We start from the raw sequence: 20455 nt of genomic DNA on the forward strand, positions 1-20455 counted from the left end.
CCTTTCTAAGCCTCCGTACCTTCCAAACTGTTTGTCAGAGACTGAATGAGATGAAATATATCACAGGCTTTGGAAAGTATAAGGCTTTAAATGTAATTATAACATAATTAACATATTTATTGAAGACAATATATATCCAATTATAATTTTTAAAAGATGAATCTGCCAGGAAAAGAAACAGTTAAAATTAATGAATGGCAAAGGAAACCAGGGTTAAATCAGTTACAGGGAATGTGTTATTATTTAAATTATTTTAGTTATTTTAGGTATCAAGTGGCTTTGTGTGTACAAACTTCCTTTGTTATTGTGTTTGCTGTGCCAATACCACTTAAATGGTGCTTCCTGCTGTATTGAAAAAGTGAGTAACGGCTCCCCTACATAAGTGGGAACAGTTGGGGAGACTCTTAGTTGCATCAGGGACATTACCTGATGGACAACATTGTCTTGTGGCAAGATATGCAGACTCCAGAACTAAACCCAGTAAGTTACTTAACTTACAGGTAAAAATGAAGATAAAATGGTACCTGCCTTATTACAGGTTTGTTAAATGATTTGAGATTTATAAAGCTCTTGGAGTGCCTGGCACATAAAAAGTGTATTAGATTAATAAGTAAGTCCTGCACCTCTGAAGCATCAGCTTTTAGCATTAGCTTTTGCCAACTGCTGTACACGAGTTTTATACTTGATACTGGCTTTTGCTCTGTTTTCTTTACAACACTGTACACGACAGCAGTACCTTCTTAGAAGGCCTCCTGGACTTCCCTTTTCCTGGGATAATAATCTAACTCTGCTACTGTCTTGTTTTACAGGTTTGGGAGGGGGCCACAGAGTGACCATCATTTACAGTACCTCAGTGAAGTGTAAGAGCCCCAGAGGTGAGCCTCCTGGCAAGCAGTGAAACTTTCCTTCCTTCTTCTAGAATTATTTTGGGGCTCTTTGGTTTGTTATGCTAAGGGCTTTATTCATTGCTAGTGAAACTTGTGGAATGTCATCTTTCTGGAGGACAGTGACTCAGGAACCTTAATAAATGTGCCTGTTTCAGCTTTGGCAATATATTTTGAGGTAACAGTTGGCAAGTTCTCAGAAATGTATGAATGATGCTGTTGTGTGGTTGCTTAAAGAAAAGATAAAAAGTAAGAAACCACCTGACCATTGAACTGATTAATAAATATGCTCACATATTACAATATATAGGGCAATAAAATAACAGAAATTTTAATTTTTATGTGAAATATCCATGATATATTATTAAGTAAAAGTGTGTAGACCTTGATCTCGTTTTTTAAAATAGAGGTAATTTTTATATGTTTATATTTTAATGGATAAAGCTTGGAAGAATCTGCACAAAATTATTAATGACAATTATTTTTGGGTAGTAGTATTTTGTATAGTTTTAATTTACTGAATTTTTGTTTACATTTAAAAAATTTTCTTCAGTGGTCATGAATAGACTGAATAAGGATATAAAAGAAGAGAAATGTTTTTTAAAAGCATTTTATCTACTTGGCTAGTTTTTGTCATCAAGTTCTTTGGAAAAAGATTTTCCAGTCATTACAAGAAGGCTCTAGGGGAGGGATAACTTCCTTCAAGCCTCCTAGGTTTCATGGCTGGGCCTAAGAATTAAACCGACAGAAGACAAATTATGTAGAGAAAAGTGTACAAATTTTTAGAGAACTGTCTGTTCAGTTCCTCTGCCCATTTTTTAATTGGGTTATTTGTTTTTTGTTTGTTGAGGCATGTGAGCTCTTTATATATTCTGGATGTCAAGCCTTTATCGGATCTGTCATTTTCAAATATATTCTCCCATACTGTAGGGTTCCTTTTCGTTCTATTGATGGTGTCTTTTGCTGTACAGAAGCTTTTCAGCTTAATGTAGTCCCACTTGCTCATTTTTGCTGTTGTTTTCCTTGCCCGGGGAGATATGTTCAAGAAGAGGTCACTCATGTTTATGTCTAAGAGGTTTTTGCCTATGTTTTTTTCCAAGAGTTTAATGGTTTCATGACTTACATTCAGGTCTTTGATCCATTTTGAGTTTACCTTTGTATATGGTGTTAGACAATGGTCCAGTTTCATTCTCCTACATGTAGCTGTCCAGTTTTGCCAGCACCATCTGGTGAAGAGACTGTCATTTTGCCATTGTATGTCCATGGCTCCTTTATCAAATATTAATTGACCATATATGTTTGAGTTAATTTCTGGAGTCTCTAATCTGTTCCACTGGTCTGTGGCTCTGTTCTTGTGCCAGTACCAAATTGTCTTGATTACTATGGCTTTGTAGTAGAGCCTGAAGTTGGGGAGTGAGATCCCCCCCTACTTTATTCTTCATTTTCAGGATTACTTTGGCTATTCGGGGTCTTTGGTGTTTCCATATGAATTTTTGAATTATTTGTTCCAATTCTTTGAAGAATGTTGCTGGTAATTTGAGAGGGATTGCATCAAATCTGTATATTGCTTTGGGCAGGATGGCCATTTTGACGATATTAATTCTTCCTAGCCATGAGCATGGGATGAGTTTCCATTTATTAGTGTCCCCTTTAATTTCTCTTAAGAGTGACTTGTAGTTTTCAGAGTATAAGTCTTTCATTTCTTTGGTCAGGTTTATTCCTAGGTATTTTATTCTTTTTGATGCAATGGTGAATGAAATTGTTTTCCTGATTTCTCTTTCTATTGGTTCATTGTTAGTGTATAGGAAAGCTACAGATTTCTGTGTGTTAATTTTGTATCCTGCAACTTTGCTGTATTCCGATATCAGTTCTAGTAGTTTTGGAATGGAGTCTTTAGGGTTTTTTATGTACAGTATCATATCATCTGCAAACAGTGACAGTTTAACTTCTTCTTTACAAAAGTGTACAAATTTTATATAATATTTTCAGGTGTGCATGGGAATCTTCAAAAGGAAAATGACAACCAGAAGAAGCCATTAGGCCTGAGAGCGTATATATCTTTTTAAACAAAGAATGATAAATTGTGGGGATGTGATAGAAGGAAGGGATTTGGGCTCAAGGCAGTCAACTGTGAGTCAGTGACTAGAAAATATATGGAGGAAACGAATGGAACATGAGGGTCATTTTGGTAGGTCTGTTTGTACACAAGTGTCTGGTGATAAGAATGTGCTTCTCTTCCTGCGGCAGGGAGAGCACCTTTCTCATGGGAAATTTTATGATCTGCTTTTTGGCAGAAAGAGGGAGGTCAGAGAGCTCTTTCTGTATCTGCTGTTTCTCAAGCACCTTCAGCTCAAAATAATAAATATGCTAAAGCCACATATTTTGGGGTAGCATGTTCTGAACCCCTTCAGGGCTATCGCTGGCCTTAGGAATGTCATGGTTTTTTTCTCCTGACTCTAGAGGTGAGGGCCACATGCCTGTGGATTAAGTGACAGCCAATGGCATAAACACAAGTGTTGAAAAGTGTGTACAGGGGACATTTACTCCTTCCCACTTCCCTCCCCATGCCTCCACCTAACTCTCAATGGGAAGGAGGATCTCAATTGCACAAGGTCAACAGTACTTTACTATCTAAGGTCTCCGGAGGGAAAAAAAGGAGAGAAGAATCCTTATCTCGACCTAGTAATCAGTGGTGAGCAATAGAAACCAAAATGGCTCCCTTTTTGCTAAACTAATTATCTTGGTTGAAAGATACCTTTGTCAACAGACAAGTCTCAGTGATGAGGAGAGGAGCTTGAAGCTCCTGGCTACCAACTCCTAGGGTGCTGCCAACAGGTCTCCTAAGGCTGTGCTCAGGCTTTTCTGGCGGATTTCCAAAGCCCAGAAATCTGAACAAACAAAAATGAAAAACAGCAAAGCACTAGATTCTTTCCTCAGTGCTTACGCAGCAGCCTTGAATTTGGCTTCCGGGCTGAGGCTCTGGCCGTGGCTGTGGGGGAACCAGCCAGAGTGGCCGACCTCGCTCTGATGCTCCCTTGTACTCCTGCCAGATGTTCTTTTTTTTTGTTTCTAGTGATTCAAACAAGAATTCTCATTCCCACTAACTCAATTTCCTAGCTTTTTCATTGGAACACCTCAGATTCAGTTGAGGCATCTAGGGACCCAGCTTAGGTGGAAGGAACCTGGCTGCGAGAAGCATGTTAGTGTAAAAATGAAGAACCAGGGCGCTGGGCCTGAGTCACCCCAGGCAGCCAACTGTTGACGCAGAATTTCTAAGCTTCAGTATCTGCCTTTGCAGAATGAAATAATGAGAGTACCCACTTCCAGAAGTTACTGTGAAAATCCAATTGTGTACTTAAATGTCTGGCATAGAATGAGTATTTAATAAAAGCCAAGATGAGCAAAGAGCAGCTTTGGGGGAGCTAAGGATTGACCTGGTTCTGGTATGAGAGGTGGTGGAAGGACAGACTGGATGGAGCTTGTGACTAGAATCCACTGCTTTGGGGGATGTGACCCCCACCACTTGGAGTCATCTAGGCAGTTACTTCAGTAAAAGTGCTTCTTTGTATTCCAAACCCCCCAAACAGTATTTAAAAAAGCATGGCCGTTTCATGAAGGTGACGTTTTAGATGTCTGCTTTCTTGAACAGTTCTTAAGTTAGTGCCTATAAATTTATACCCTTTGACCACAGAACTTCAGATGTGCAGAAATCTGCCAGGAACCTTAGTAGGAAAAAAGAATACGTCTTCTTATGCTGTCAGATTCCCTGTCAGATTCCTTACTGCCCCTGTAAAGGAAACACCAGAAAGGTCAGAATATTGAGGTTATTTGAGAATAGTAGGAAAAAGTGAATATTAAATACTAAAAATAAAGAAAAGCCATTGAATCTACTTAAACTGATCATTGCAGCTGGCAGCAGCTCATTGAAAGTCAGTTTCAAAATGTGATAGCTTTCAAAGGACCTTTTCATATATTTTCTGAGATCTCCCTGAAAGGACTCTTTTCTTTGTGAGCATTGCTGTTAAGGAGGGCCTCTATGAACCAAAATGAATTAGAAGGTAAGCATGGTCCTTAAAGGAATAGAAGCCTGATTCAGAAATGTGGCTTGAACTGAGAAATCCAACTGGCTTTCCCATCCAGGTGTATCAATTTTTCTCATTTTCAAAGCAGACTCCACATTTTAAAGTCCTAAAGTCCCAAAGTCCCATTTTAGGAAATCAGTGAACAGCTCTGCACCCGCTGTTTTATGGGACTGGGCTGCTGCGAGTGACAGGCTAGGCTGCACTCCATGTGTCCTTTCAGATTACAAAATCCCTTGTGACCTCTGGAGTGGTTTCTCCACCTTCACCTCTTGGTTAAACATTTGCCCCAAAGGACAGTATATTTAGTTTTTTTCTTTCCCCTTTCTCTGAATCTTCACTAACCTTAACTGCTTAGGACTTTTATAAACAATGAGAATCAAGTTAATAGAAAAGCAGTAATTCCTTGGGGATTACTGCTTTTTGTGGTGTCAATAGAGGAGGGATTTTGAGCCTGGGAAGATGAGACTGGCCCTCTAGAAGAGATGCCTTTCCGCGTTCCTTTTGTGCCTGGGAAGAGTGAAAGGAAAGGAGCGACACACAGCAGCAATTCACTGGAGAATTCCGCTTTATTAGGGAAAGGTGCTGGGTTATATAGGAAGGGGCATGAATTGATTGAGGTGTCATTTCTACGGGGCTGGTGGCTGTTGGCTAGGTGCTGGGATTCCGAGGACCCCGAAGAGAAGCTGGAAGTTTGCCATCTTACTGGTGAGGGCCCTTCATTCCCCCCTTTCTCCTCTATGGGGTTGTGGACGTTGCTTTCTCTCTGGCTGCTTCCTGCTGAACAGGGGTGGAGACGGGAGTGAGGGCTTGAGGATTGGGAGGAAAGGGTTGATAGGACTCCCCACAGTAAGGATGAGTAGATGTGGACTTCTTCAGGTTTGGAAATCAATGAAGGTTCCCTGTAACCATAGGTCAAGGACCTGTTGATTCCAATGGTGCCAAGAGGATATTGGTGTCAGGAGCCAGGCGTCTGCAGCCATTGTTTCCAGGAACAGTTTCTAGTGGAGAGAGGGGTCCATCTCAGTGTGTGGTGAGGAGGTCACGTGAGGGTGAGGGATCTTCTGTGGCCAGAAGCTGGTAGTTCCTGAGTAAAAGCTGGTTGAAAGCTTGATTAGAGATTTTTCCGACTTGGCATTTGATGAACTTTATTATACAGGGTAAGAAGAGACAGGCGAGAAGAATGATTATTATGGGGCCTGCGATGGGCCAGAGCCAGGTGAGGAGGGGGTTTGTTAGTATTGATGAGAATGGGTTGGAATTGGAAGCAGAGTGGAGACTGGAGGCAAGGTCGGTGAGTTTGGTAATGTCAGTTACTACAATGCCAGATTCGTTGATGTAATAGCAGCACTCTTCCCGGAGGAAGACGCAGGTGCCGCCCTTCTCGGCTGTAAGCAGATCTAGGGCCCGCCGGTTTTGAAGGGTGACTTTAGCTAGTGAAGTGACCTGTCTTTGGAGAGAGGCTAGGGAATCGGCACTGGATGTCAGGACTCCCTCAAGTCTGGCGTTGAGATCTCTAACTGCCCATAGAGAGTGACCCAAGGCTTCTCCCAAAAACCCTGCTCCAATGGCTGAGGTGATCCAAGAGATACCGACCATGATGGGAAGGAAAGCAGCTCTTTTTGTGCAGGAGGGCAAGGGAGGTTGGAGCTCAAGAAATTCTGCCATGCTGTCAAGTGTAAGCTGTGGGATTAGGGTGACGAGAATGCAGGGTGTATCAGAGTTGAGAGGCAGTGAGTTGAAAAGACTGCCATTACACCAAAAGAAGTGTCCCGGTTGCATGAAAGTCTTAGAGCCGGAGGTAGGGGTGTAGATAGAGAGGCAGTGAAGTGCACTGGAGGGGGGTGGAGTTGGGCCTACACAGTGGTGGATGGTGAGATTATCTGCGTATTCTGGTTCCCATAGGGTTATGTCTGCCAGGGGGCAGAGGGGTTGTCTTTCTGCATGGAAGGAGTAGTTGGAAATATTAAGGGGCACGGCGGCCAGCAGTGGGTGCTGTAGTGGTGCACACAAGAAACAATTGGCGATGTTAAGGGTATGGTTGAGAAAGATGGTGGTGGCCTGAATGAGCTGTAATGAAGAGTAGGAGAAATGGGAAGAGGGGTGGGGAAAAGAAGATGAAGAGGCACCATCAAGAGTTTGGATAATGACTTTTTCGGAATGTCTGAAATCTGATGCAACTTGAGAGATCTGGGAATGAGAGGGAACATACTTTCGAGAGATATGAAGGGTACCGTGGGGGGTCAAGGACCCCCATAGTAAACTGAGGCTATGACTCTGGCAGCCTATCGAGAGTCCCAGGGATCTGGGATTGATAAGGAGAATGAGCCATTGGGATATTTCATGAAACGGTTGGAGGAGTAATACTGTGGGTACTGGAAGTTACTCATGTAGTGAATGGTGCAAGACTAGTAGGGACATCTCCTGTAGGTGTCTGGCCATCGCCTGCAATAGGCTTGTTTTTGGTCATAGAGGAAGCAGAGGTAGGGAGAATAAGGGTAGCTGCTAGTGAACACTTCAGTAGAGGGAGGAAAGTGGAGGTATAAAGGCTCAGAGCAGCTTTTCAGAGGGCAGTCTGGTGTGGCAATGAGGGCAGTAACTTTTGTTTGATGCTGTGTTTAAGTCTGTCTGACTTTGAATTGCCATACAAATGAGGCTGGAGTGGCGGGGAAGACAACAGGAATGAGGAAAAAGAGAGAGAGCAGTAAAGGAGGAAAAAGTCATGATTCGGGTATGGATGACAAAGGGGGTGATCGGGATTTTGGAGGAAAGAGGACAGTAAGGTGAGGAGTCTGGAGGGAGGGAGAGTCTGTAAACTTTTGTAGGTTAAGAGATCTTTTAGGTGATGTGGGGACAGAATGGTAAGGGGCGCCCTGAATGTCAGTTTATGAGCTTCTTTCTGCAAGACCTGTTTAGCGGCTAATACTTGTAGGCAGGGGGCCCATCCCTGAACTGTGGGGTCTAATTGCTTGGAGAGATAAGCTACTGGGGTAAAGGATGGGCCATAATATTGGCTTAGGACTCCTAGAGCTTGACTGGACCTCTCATGAATGTATAATGAGAAGGGCTTCGACAAATCAAGAAGATGGAGAGCTGGGGCTTCCACAAGGGCTTGACGGGGCTTAATGAAGGAGTGTCGGGGTGAGGATGATAATGGTTCTTTAGGGGGGCCCTTGCTGAGGTCGTATAGGGGTCTTGCCAACAGGGAGAAGTTAGGGATCTACACTCTAAAATATCTAGCCAGGCCTAGAAAGGAAAGGATTTCTGTCTTGGTTTTGGGAATGGGCAGGTCAGAGAGGAGCCATTTTCTGTCTAAGGTAATGGACTTTCTTTGTTGAGATAGAAGGAATCTGAGGTAAGAGACAGAAGGGGAAGAGATTTGAGCTTTGACGGGGGATACTGGGTAACCTCTGGAAGCTAGAAGGTTAAGTAGGGAGGCAGTGTCAAGTTGAGACTGTTCTCACGAGGGACTGCAGAGTAGAAGATTGTCCACGTATTGTAATAAGGTGGACTTGGAGTGATCATGATGAAACTGTTTGAGGTCCTGAGCTAGGACCTAAAAATATGGGGACTATCTCGGAAGCTTTGTGGCAAAACTGTCCAAGTGAGTTGTTCAGAATGTCTTGTGTTTGGGTCCATCTAGGTGAAGGCGAAAAAATCTTGGGAGGAGGGGTCCAGAGGTATAGGAAAAATGCGTCTTTGAGATCTAGGACTGAGAAGTGGGAGGCCGAGGCAGGGATCTGCGATTAAAGGGTGTATGGATTTGGAACTAAGGGATGGATAGGGACAATGGCCATGTTGATGAGGCGAAGGTCTTGGACAAGGCGGAAAGATCTGTTGGTTTTTTTAACAGCTAATATGGGGTATTAAACGGGGGGTGAGTGGATCTGAGGTAATTTTTGTTTAAGAGATCTTGAATGATGGGTTGGAGGCCTATGAGGGCTGAAGTGGTTAGTGGGTATTGGGCCTGACAGATATACTGAGAGGGGTCACGTAATTTGATAGAGGCAGGAGGACATAGGGCCACGGAGGGGCTTGTAATGTCCCAAACTTTGGGATTTACAGGGTGTATGAGGGCAGAACCAGAGCTTTTATTGGGTAGAGGGGGGTCGTTGGCTATGAGGGCTATCAGAAAGAGAGTACTGGGGGCTGTGGGAGTGGATATAGTTATGGAAACATGGAGGAGAGAAAGGATGTCCCGTCCTAGTAAAGGGATGGGACACTGGGGCATAACCAGGAAGGAGTGGGAGAAAGGTATGGGATTATCTTGGATTGTTGAAAAAAGGGTGGGGGGAGGTTTAATGGGAAAATCTGTTTACCTCTTACCCTGACTATAGGAGTAATGGCTGGCATGATAGGGCCCCGGTATTCTCGCAAGACTGAGAAGGTGGCTCCTGTATCTAGGAGGAAGGAGATGGGGCGACCGTCTACTGTTAAAGTAACCCTGGGCTCCTGTTTGGTGATGGAAATGGTTGGGCGAGATGCCCCCGGGCCCCATCAATCTTCTTCTGCCAGCCCCATTACGGCAGGCTTAGGATGGGGGTTGTTCGTCCAGACTCCCCTTCGGGTGGTTGGGCAATCAGACCCCCAGTGGCCCTTTTTGTGGCATCTGGGGCATGGGGTGGTAGGAGATCTGGGGGAGGGGCATGCCCTTGACCAATGTCCCTCTTTTCCACACTTGAAACAAGCTCCTGGGGGGGCTTGTTTGTAGAGGGGCGCCCAGGTTGTGGTTTTATCAGCTGGGCCAACATCTGGAAATTGGCCTGATCAGCCTTTTGTTTACGGCATTCTTTCTCCTCCTCCCAATTATGGAAGACTTTAAAGGCCACTGTTAGGATCTCAGTCTGTGGGGTAGCGAGGCCCTGTTCTAACTTTTTGAGTTTAGCTTTAATGTCGGGGTAGCTTTGAGCTAGGAAGTATGTCATAAGGACATGTCTTCCTTCAGGTGTTTCTGGGTCCAGGTTAGTATACTGTAATAGGGCTTGAGTGAGTCTGTCTAAGAACTCGGAGGGGGTTTCGTCTCTCTTTTGAATTATGTCTTGGAGCTTTTGAAAATTGACTACTTTACGAGCTGCCTTTTTCAGACCTGGTATTAAGCAGGAGGCAAAAATATCTTGAGAGTGGAGATATCCCAGTGTGGGTCTTGTTCGGGGACAGCAGTGGGGCCAGGGGAATAGGTGGGGTCAGTCCTGTGGGTTTCGGTAGTATGCGTTTGGGCGAAGTCCCAAACTCATCTATGCTCTTCAGGGAGTTGAGTATTGGCCAGGAGCATGAAAATGTCATGATGCGTGAGGCTGTAAGACTGGAGGGTCCATTGAATCTCCCTGATGTATGTCGTGGGATCAGTGGAAAAGGAACCTAGGCGTTTCTCTAGTTGGGCTAAATCTCCTAAGGAGAAAGGGACGTGAATGCGCACGATGCTTTTGGATCCCGCTACTTCCCTGAGGGGGGCGATAATTTTGGGAGGCCCTCGGGACCAAGTCTGAGGGGGACTGAAGGGTTCTGGCTCAGTCTGTGGGGGAGTGACGTGGTCTAGCCGTGCTTAGATGAGCAGGTCCTGAAGTGCAGAAGGGGGGCAAAGAAAATAAAGAAAGATAGAATCAGACCCACGTGTCACCAGCTAGCAGCCCAGCTGCTTGCCTCTGCCCCTCTAGTTGGGCTTGAACTCATGACTCTGAGGTTAAGAGTCCCATGCTCTACTAACTGAGTTACAGCAGGGCTCCAGTTAATTGCTTATGGAATGAGTAAACAGAATGTTCTTTGTTCTCCATTCCTGCCACATCGGCAAGTGGGGGAAGGGCATATCTAGAAGCAGGGGCGGTGTTTCTACACATCTTCAAGGTCTCCCTATTTTCAGAGTGAGGAGTCTTGTCAAGATATGTTTTTGTGGACAGATAACTTCTAAGGACTGCACCAGTTGTTCTCTAGCTTGTGCTTTCCCATGCTGCGTTCAGACATGGGGGAAGGTGCTTTCACATTCTCCCTACAAACATGTGAGAAGACAAAGGCGGTCCCTAACAGGGGAGAAACAGGTGATGAGGGCAAAGACGGAGGAGGCCCCTGGGACCTAGTTAAAGGGGGGGCTGAAAGGCTCAGGCTTAATCTGCGGGGGACGAAGGTGGAGGAGGTGAGATGGGGGAGGAGATGGTGGGTGAGGAAGGGAGAAAGTCTGTTGTAGGAGAAGAAGGGGAAGGGAGTGAACGGGAGGCTTCTGCGGGGGCAGTGGCTTGCAGGCTAGGAGAACTTGGGAGGGGGCGGGGGGGTGGAGGCGAAAAGCTTCGATATAGGGAATCTCCTTCCATTTTTTCATTTGCTGGCAGTAGTTAAAAAGATCGTGAGTGATGTTAGGATCAAGAGTTCCCCCTGCGGGCCATTGGTTGTTATTGTCTAGGGGGTGTGTCGGCCAATCTTGGGAGCAATATTTACAGAGAAGTTTTGGTTTTATATCAGGCGTCAGGGAGAAGGTAGCCAGATGCTTAAGCAGGCATTCAAGAGGTGAACTTTCAGGGAGGGATGAGGAGGCTCCCATGGCTAAAGGACAGAGAAGGAGACAAACAGGGGAAGATGAACGGAGATCCTCGGACTGGAAGCAGACCGCAAGGAGACAAAGGGCATCCCTGATGATCCTTGGTGGTCTGCGGAAACTCGTATATGAGTCGGAAAATCTTAGGAAGTGTGGGTCGTCACCCAGACTTCCCTAAGAAGGCAGTTTGCCGGAGTCACAAGGTACCTAGCGCTAGGAGTTTTCGGCAGACAGAACAGATTTCGGCGGACGGAGCAGAAGGAGGGGCGGGGGGAGGGAGCGTTCTCATCCGCAAAGCAGTCACCTCATTTATGGCTGTTGGAGGGGGGGGGCTGAGAGTCTGCCGCAGCCGTGAAGGCCTGAGGCAGGGAGAGTTCCCTCCTCGTCCCCGAGCGTCAGGGCCTTGCCGGACGATCATGGTCAATGGCACTGTGATAGCTCGGAGAAGAGTGTCCCACCCCGGGGAAATTTTGCTTAAAAAGTTTCAGCACTGATGGAAGGGACGGTGAATGCGTTTATAACTGTCGGAGGAGGGGCCTAAGTGTCCGCCACAGCTGTAAAGGCTTGAGGCAGGGATTTATGGCTGTTGGAGGAGGGGCCTAAGGGTCCGCCACAGCCGTAAAGGCTTGAGGCGGGGATTTATGGCTGTTGGAGGAGGGGCCTGAGGGTCCGCTGCAGCCGTGAAGGCCTGAGGCGGGGAGAGTTCCCTCCTTATCCCCGAGCGTCAGGGCCTTGCCAGACGATCACGGTCAATGGCACTGCAATAGCTTGGGGAAGAGTGGCCCACTGCAGGGGGAAAACTTACCTAAAGGCCAGAGAGGAGTGGTGAGTGTGATGAGCCAGCACCAGAAAAAGAGGACGAGGGCAAGCTGCTGCTGGTGTCAGGGGGAAGATGGAGCCCAGTTGGGGTGTCCCATCTCCCGGGTTTCGGCACCAATGAAAGGAAAGGAGCGACACACAGCAGCAATTCACCAGAGAATTCCGCTTTATTAGGGAAAGGTGCTGGTTTATATAGGAAGGGGCATGAATTCATTGAGGTGTTACTTCTACGGGGCTGGTGGCTGTTGTCTAGGTGCTGGGATTAGGAGGGGGGCGAGAGGTGATTGGGCTTCAGGTGGCGCCGGCGGGAACCGAGGACCCCGAAGAGAAGCCGGAAGTTTGCCATCTTACTGGTGGGGACCCTTCAGAGAGATGTTAGGTGTTTGTGTCCATCAGGCGCCAGGTACCTGAAAACTAAACATGAAGATCAAGTGAGATCGTGCACCAGAGGCATGCCTCACTGAGAGATGGGCCCTAAATGTGCCACTCTTTCCTCACCTTCTGTTGCACCCTGCTGCACCTTTTGATAGTGGAGGCAGCTGTTATGTGTCCCTGAATCTTCTTTTTGCTCAGGGGAAGCCCCTGGTTCTTCTCTGTTCAGTTACTTCTCATGTGACAGTCTGTGTAGCCCCACCCCCACCCCCACCCCCTCAGCATTTGTTTATTGTCCTCAGACTAACAATATCCCTTTTCATTTCAATTGTGGTCCATGGAACTGAACTCAATACCCCAGGCGAGGTGACCTCCACACAAGGGAGGGGACTTTTATTCTCTCTGAATAGGATTTCTCTCCCATTATGAGACCAAACTTACTTCCTTGGTTCTCTCTATAGTGCTATTGATCTGTAACATGTTGCCGAGTCTCCTACACCATTCATTGGTCAGGGACCTGTCATTCAATCAGTTGAGAAGACACATACTTCATTACTTGGACTATACAGCATTGCCTTAATTTACTCACCACCAAAACAGCACCCGGTGTTGTTTCCCATGAGGGTGGGGATTCTTCTTCATTCAAAAGACATTTAGTGAGTGTCTGGCCATGGTAGACACTCAGTGCCTTTTGAATGAATGAATGAATTTGTACTTCATGAATTAATTGGCTCCTCATGTCTCTTTAACTGGTTTTCCAAATGTGTTTTAAAATCAAACTATGGTTTGTTCAACTTACTTTAGAAAATTGTAGCTCTAGCGCTCTTAATTGTCATCATCTGTTCCTCAGCAAATATATTTCAGTTGGATTCTCAACAGCAATTGGAAATGGCAAAGGAATCTTAAGAGCAGTGTCTCTGGGTGCCCACCACTTTAATTTGTGGGTCAGAGTAGCATATCTTATGCTTCTATATCTTCTCACTAATGTTTGTGTTACCATTCTTCCTAAAAAAAAATCATAAAGCAAAATTGAACAAACTATTCCTGCTTTCTCTCTGTCATTTGTCAATAATATTACTCATTTTCTAATTTGCCACAAGAAATGAGCCTGTCTTCTCTAGTCTTCTAACTCTGAATACTATTAATGGGACCATTTTGTTGTCTATAGGTGTTTATGGCTTAAGAAATCCCGTCGTTAGACAACCGTGTCTTTCAGCATCCAACACCTTCCAGTAACTAACTGAACTGCTGAGTTTCTCACAAAGAAACCCAGAAAAACTTATACAATTGATGAGCTTTCAAATTTTGAGTAGTACTTAGGGTGTTAAACTGAGCAAATATTTTTAATTATGTAAGCTGTATTTATGACTTATAGAACATGGTTTGAAAAATATAGCACTGTATGTTTTATTTTATAGAAAAATATTGAGATGATATCAATAATAACTACACCTATAAAACCTAAATCACACAGGGTGCTTCATGTGTAGCTCTTACAATGACACCATTGTTTATATTTTCACAGCTGGGGTCTCTGAAGCTTCAGAGTATGTAGTAGCTCACCCAACCTCACCCAACTAGAAAGTGGAGAATTAGTATTTGAACTCAGAATTGCGTACTCAAAGCCTAAACTCTTCCACTGCATTACTTTACCTACTGACTTCTATTCATCTATTTGAAAAATATTTATTGAATGTATGCTGTATGTCAGACATTGTCCTAAATGCTTAGGATACATCAGTGAATAAAGGCAAAGCTTCCTACCTTTATGAGTTTTAGCTAATGTTGGAAAAGACAAAGAAAAAAACATAATTTTTTACATAAAATTACATACATGTTAACAAGTGCTAAGTAGGGGATACACAAAAAAGACAGCAGAATCAGGGAGACAAGGAATGCTGGGCAGCAGGGGCTGGGCAGTTTGCCATAGTGAATAGAAGGTGAGCCTCATTGGAAAGGTGCCCTTTGGGCAACGACTTGGAGGCAGTGGGGGAGGGAGGAAGCCATGCAGATCTCTGAGGACAAGCATTCCAGGCAGGAGGAACAGCAGGAGCAAAGGCTCCAAGGGGGAACATATCTGGCCAGTTCAAGGACCAGCAGGGAGGTGAGGACGGTGGAGTAGAGGGATGAGGAGCAGAGGGGCAGGAGATGAAATCAGAGGGGAAATGGGCCCCCATTGGGCTGTGAGTTTAATGGGTAGGTAGAGCAACCTGGAACATTTTGAGCAGAGGACTGTCATAACATACTATGACTTAGCTTTTAGTAGGGTCAGTACATCATCCATATTGAGAATAGACGGTTAACGGAAAGTGTAGAAGACAGGCCATTTAGGAGGTACTTGCACAGATCCAGGCAAGACTGAATGTTGTATCCTGATAATCCAGAGCTCAGTGGGTTCTGAGGAAAGAGTGAAAAGTGGTCACATTCTGCATGTATTTTGAAGGAAGAGCCACAGATATGCTGAAGGATTGGATAAAAGCATTGAAGGAGAAAGAGAAGTCAGGACGACTGAAAGGATAAAGTTGTCATCATATAAACCAGAAAAAGCTAGGAAGATGACAGGGGGGTAGTTTTGACATATTGAGATTTAGATGTTGATTAGACATTCACATGCAGTTGTTGAATAACAAGTTGGAAACTTCCCAATTTATATATATCCCAATAGAGTTCCTTGATAAAAAATTATTTACCATAGAAATGCTTTGAATTATCGGTAAACCCTGGATATCTTTCCTCCATAGTGTTTATTTGCTTATAATTACATTTGTTGGTGTGATTACTTGATTAGCATCTTCATTAAACTCTAACCTCCATGAAGGAGGGATCACCTTGTTGGTGCTCATTGTCTGGTAATGGTGCCTGGCAGGAGGAAGGTGTTCAAGGCACAAATCAAATGCCCAATAAATATTAATTTTATTTATTTGTTATTTGTTTAGAATAGATTTCTTTCTTTCATTTGAAATAGGGATATTGATTTGAAAATATTTAGAGAAAGAAAAATTTTTTTTGAATTTTTCAAATCTTGTTACTATGTTATTTTACCAGAAATATCAGCCAACTTTAATTCAGGATTAAAAAAATGATTTTATCAGAAATTGTATTCTTTTTAAATATGAGATTTCAAAATGTTTGAGGCATCCGGACATCTATATTAATATAGCTTGTAAAATAATTTTGCATGTTAAGTATATGTATATGTAAATGTGCAAATTAAAGACACATGATACATATGCATACATATAAATTGTTCTTTTCAAGTGACATGGCATGTCTGAAATGACAACGTTCAAGGAGAAGCATTAATAAGATTTATAAGTATTGCAAATAAGTAAATAAGAACTTTTCTAGAATGCTACAAACTCGTGAAGAGATACTTATGCAAATACTATGGATTTAAGTGGATGGCAATGAAATAAGAGAGCAAGGAAGACAGTGGGTGGGGGACCTTGATACAAAACTAAACTATGGGGAATTTGGATTTTGAGATACCATCCTGTGTGCTCCTGAGTGACTCAATCACAAGGAAAGTAACCAGTGTGTCCTTAGATTCATCAATGTTCCCACTGGGAAGATTTCCTGGACTCTCAGAACCACTTCTCTGCTGTGGTTGATGAAAGGAATGGCCAAGATCGTTAGTATGCATACTACTTATTTCATTCCTTGGAGACTTTTCTGAATTTCTCATCCTGAAATAAGGAAGAGACAACTAGGTCACAGGGGCAGTGCCACATGAACTCTATAGGGTCAACGGTGTTCATTTAGTATTGACATGATTTTCCATAAGCACACAATTCTGACCTTCTTGGTTGAAACTAGACACAGATAGGGAAAAAATGAGATAATGTGTCTATATTTAACATTATATGGTTATCGAGCCAATTGGCTGGTCTGTAAAATCTGAACAAGCCAAGATTTCCTGCAGCTTTTTTGACTCAAAGCCAGTTCCTGAATGGAGTGTATCACTCATTCCTCAGAGAAATCCATCAGGGAATAAACTGGATTAAATATCATAGGCAAATCTAATGACAGCAGTCTGCTTATTGCTTCTTAAGATCCAAATATGTTTTACCAATTCTCCATGACTTCCTCTGCAGACTAAAATGTGTGCTTGTCTGCTACACATAGCAAGAGCGCAAATTTCTTAAACTTGCTAAACATCAGTTTTTCATCTATAAAATGATTTAATAATAGAATCCATAAGAGATATTTTTATGCATTAGTACCTGTAAAGAGTTAGTATGTACTTATCACAGCATATCTGGTAAAGAATAAGTGTTCTAAATAATTGATTTTAATACAGAGAAGTTGTATGAAACATCATTTTGATTATAAAAAAAGTAAGGTGGAGTTAGAATCCAGAGTCAATTAATTTCTGTTCCAGGGGGATGTTCCCAATCCTTGGATTCAATCTTGAACTTTTCTCAAAAGGCTTCTCCTAATTAAAAAATTATAATGACATGTGGATACTACAAAATATAATATAGGATAGTTTAAAATAATTCATTAGATAACAAGTCTTAACTATCAATGTATTATCAGTTGAGAAGCACAAATTTATTCAATGGACAGAAAGATGATGAGCTGATCTAAATCTACACTTGGCAACAGATGGGGACAATCACATCCTTTCTGGCATTGGTGACAGCCTCCCTTGTGGTCTGTAAGTCATTATCTTATCTCAGCATTCTTAGGGACATGGCTGGAAAATGCCTGCATGTCTGATTGTGAGTCCTCCTGTCTATTGCCTCTGTTCTTGAATCAATTAGCTGAAACATTAACAGCAAACAAATCCTCACAAATTTATAACTGAGAGCAAACACAATTCCTGATGCAAACCTAACAACGTAGTTACCATTGAGCAATCCAAGAATACATGAGGATCTTGCCTAAATTGGCTGGGGTGTCAAGCAGAGGGCAGAACCTCTATCCTATCTGTGTACACTCTGGCTGCTCTCAGCTATAAAGGATACAAAGTCCTAGAGGAAGTCCTCGAGGAGCGTTCCACATGGTGCTCAGTGTTTGTGGGATTTGGGGATGCTCAGGGTTGTCTCTTACCTCCAAGGCCCAGTCTCTTGGCCTCTTCCACCTCGTCTGCTCTGACTTACTCTCACTAACTCTGCTCCAGCCCATTAGCCTCCTGGGCATTCCCGCGACGGGCCAGGCAGGCTCTGGCCTCAAAGCTGTGCACTGCTCAAAAGGCTTCTCTTTCTCTAACACTTGTTAGACTCAAATGTTCTCCCTCACCTCCTTCAGACCTTTTCTTAAATATCACCTCCTCAGTGAAGCATTCCTTGGCCACCATGATTAAAATTAAAAGTAAAATCTCCCTAACACTCCTTTTCTTCCTCCCCACATATTTTTCCCCATAGAACTTATCCCTTGCTAATATACTATATGTCTTATTTATTTACATTCCTCATTGCCTGCATCCTCCTACTAAACTGTACACGCCAGGAAGGCAGGGATTTGTGTCACTCTCAGACACTGCTACATTGCCTGTACCAGCCAGGTAGTAGGCTCCCTATATCTCTCTGTCTGAAACGTGGATGGATGCCCATAAAAAATGGGAATAAGGGTCTCCATGGTGGTAGCAATGGTGATAGTGGAGATTAAAATACTTCAAGAGTTAGCAGGGTGAACAGATTGAGGGACCAAGAGGACTGGATGGGTCTGGTGAGATTAAATTTATTCCTGACCTGTTAATTCAGCACTGGAGGTAGATTAGACCACTGGTGAGGTCTTGTGTGCAACCATGTCACTGATATTAAATAAGAGCTGTTTTCTGAAAATAGAACCCCAAGGAGGACAACTTAGGATCCCAAGGGTCACTGGGATGGAGAACGTTATAGGCTGTGAGAGAGTAGATGTGACAGCCTCAGGAGAGTAGGTGGACAGGGAGAACACTGGGATGCAGCAGGAACCAGGGCAGCCCGCATCCGTTGGGAGTATGGCACATCATTGTATACAGAGTTCATGTGTGTTCTTAGAGCCTTTCCACATGTCTTTCTGGAACACTCTTATCCAGGTGTACCTAGTCACTTATGGGTTTTGTCATCACCTATTAACCAAGGGATGTTCCATCTTGTTCCTCATTAGATGTGCAATCCTGGCTTATCTTGTTTGCTAGTTTCTGCTGCTTTCACTCAGATAACCTATGCTATCCTGAAGAGGGAATACTGTCCAGGGTAAGTTTCAATGAAACAAGGTGGAAAATAAATAAGCAAACAGACTCACTGTGCTCTCTGTGTGCACTCTCATTGTCATGTTTCAAATACCCAACGCCCTCATCGTTTCTCTCTTCTTTCCCTATTGGAACCAGCTGTCCGGCAAATTTTCAGAAGGAGAAGAAAGGAGGAAAAAGTCTGGACAGCATTTGACTGTTTCAAAACCTGTGCCCCCTTGGAAAAGCAAATTAACAATAAATTATTTGAAATTTCAAAATGAAGATTTTTATTTGTTTTTCCAGATATGGAATTGTTATCATAAAATTGATTTTTTTTTTTCAAAATACATATACCTTGATGAAACTCTAATACACCCACAGAAGATCTTTGGTCTGAAGTACAGGTGTTCTCATCAGGGGTCCTGTTCACCCTAGGCCTGGGGGTTAGGGGGTGCAGGATGGACAACCATGGAAACTGCCAGGTGCCCTGTTCCATAGCGGTTTCCACTCCTGCTATTCCGGTTCTATTAGGAGCACTGGCATGCCACCCAAGGGAATGGATTTGGCAGTTATCCTGGTGATTTGGTTAAGGTGAGCAGCCAACTGGAATAATTCAGTTGGATAAGCATATTTTCTTTCTTATCTTCTAGTTTGCCTGCTGTTTATGTAATAATGTGGATGATTCCCAAAATTAACATTTGTGCACAGATTGGTTCTAATGCTGATGCAAGTCTAGAAATATAGGACGCTATGCAAGCCATTATTTTTTATGAGCTTGATTATTTTTCACTGTAAGCTTGTTACATATGCAGGAGAATTACTTCAGAGTGCTGTTTCCTAGGATAGAGAACCCAGAAACATACACTTATATGATCAATTATCTTTCACAGGAGAGGCAAGAATATACATTGGGGATGAGACAGTCTCTTTAATTAATGGTGTTGGAAAACTGGGGGAGTCACATGCAAAAAAATAAAACTGGGCTACTGTCTTATACCAAATACAAAAATTAACTCAAAGTGAATTAAAGACTTGAAATGTAAAGCCTGAAGCCATAAGACTCCTAGAAAAAACATAGGTGGTAAGCTCTTTAACATTGGTCTTAGCAATATTTTTTTAGACCTGACTCCATAGGAAAGGGTAACAAAAATTTTAAAAATGATAAATATATCTATTTTTTAGCTTCTTACATCAAAGTGAAAAGCTTCTTCATGGTGAAGGAATCTATCAACAAAACAAAAAGGCAACCCATGGAATGGGAGAATATATTTTCAAAATCAAATATATCTGATTAGGGGCTAATATCCTAAATATTTAAAGAACTTACATGATTTAATAGCAAAAAAGATGAACAATCCTATTAAAAATGGACAGAAGATCTGAATAGATATTTCTCTAACAAAAATAGATGGCCAACAGGCACATGAAAATGCTTAACATCACTAATCATTGGGGAAATATAAGTCAAAACCACAATGATATATCACTTTATACCTGTCAGGATATCTATTATAAAAGAAAAGAAAAGTGTTGGTAAGGATATGGTGTAAAGGCAATCCTTATGCACAGTTTGTGTGGATGTAAAATTGGTGCAGCCACTAAGGAAAACTATACA

General features: G+C 43.1%; 1 long non-coding RNA gene across 1 annotated transcript; it reads left to right on the plus strand.

The window, feature by feature from the left end:
• The first annotated feature begins 401 nt into the window (after positions 1-401).
• LOC140845822 (uncharacterized) lies at positions 402-19094 on the plus strand. The gene is made up of 3 exons (XR_012124722.1): positions 402-480; positions 810-875; positions 18997-19094. It is a non-coding gene; the product is annotated as an uncharacterized lncRNA (long non-coding RNA).
• Positions 19095-20455: the final 1361 nt, after the last annotated feature.

This window comes from Manis javanica, chromosome 13 (genome assembly GCF_040802235.1).
Source record: "Manis javanica isolate MJ-LG chromosome 13, MJ_LKY, whole genome shotgun sequence".
NCBI classification, from domain to species: domain Eukaryota; kingdom Metazoa; phylum Chordata; class Mammalia; order Pholidota; family Manidae; genus Manis; species Manis javanica.